Source organism: Ciona intestinalis, unplaced genomic scaffold, assembly GCF_000224145.3.
Source record: "Ciona intestinalis unplaced genomic scaffold, KH HT000171.2, whole genome shotgun sequence".
NCBI classification, from domain to species: Eukaryota; Metazoa; Chordata; class Ascidiacea; order Phlebobranchia; family Cionidae; genus Ciona; species Ciona intestinalis.
The window spans coordinates 171,405-172,240 of record NW_004190493.2 but is presented as its reverse complement, the minus strand read 5'-3'; the positions used below and the strand labels follow the sequence as shown (position 1 = coordinate 172,240).

The window sequence follows — 836 nt, the reverse complement described above, 5'->3', positions numbered from 1 at the left end:
CTGTTGTCAATTTTTTTGACCTGTTGCAAAGTATACTGTTTCTATTTTACATATATTTTTTAATATTTAAAAACAGTATATCTAGCTTTGACGAGCGTTTTATAAAGTCGTGATAATACTGTCGAACAATTCTGTAACCTTATTTTCCTGATTATCAGTAAATGGGGGTCCGTAAAAAGAAAATTAAAAAAGTCTCGTCTGACAAAGTGTCCCATCTTCCCCCACCCTACTATATCCAAAAACGTTAAATATGTTAAATTCGGTGCGATTAATGGACACAAAGTTTGATTTGTTGATTTTTATTTTAATTTAATTAACTTGTTTAAATTTTACTGAAAAGTCGTTATCGGGTTGATGTTATTCGTTCCTGTCATCGTCATTGGATCGTCTGGGATAACTGTCATCGTAATCAGACATCTCAGGTACTGGCATATCGACATTATCAGCATCATTTATATCTATAAATACGAGCATAAACAAAAATAACTTCTTATACAATTACTTCTTACCAGTTTCAACTTCGTCCTTGACTTCATCTCTAGTTGCCAACAGTCGATGTCGATGGCACCACAGTGGGTGCCGATGGTGCCACCATCCATGTCCACCCCAGTGACTCCACGGTCTCCAGTGAGTCCAGTGACCCCAGAAGTGCCCCCAACGATGGCCCCAATGGTGCAAGCCATTATACCAATGGTTATAGAGCCAGTTGCGACCCCAGTAAAGACTTGGTTTAGCGATAGTAAGATTAAGGGTTACAGGCCTAAAAAAGAGATATTTAAAATTAACAATGTAAATTTTACTAAGGAAAAAATGTGGTCTGACTGCAAGTTGACTCA

The 836-nt window shown here is 37.2% G+C and overlaps 1 protein-coding gene across 1 annotated transcript in view; it reads right to left on the bottom strand.

Annotated features, from left to right (window-relative positions):
- LOC100180811 (DCN1-like protein 1) overlaps positions 1–836 on the bottom strand; it is a 9,899-nt gene that overhangs the window by 6,410 nt on the left and 2,653 nt on the right. The gene's annotated exons all lie outside the window — the stretch shown is intronic.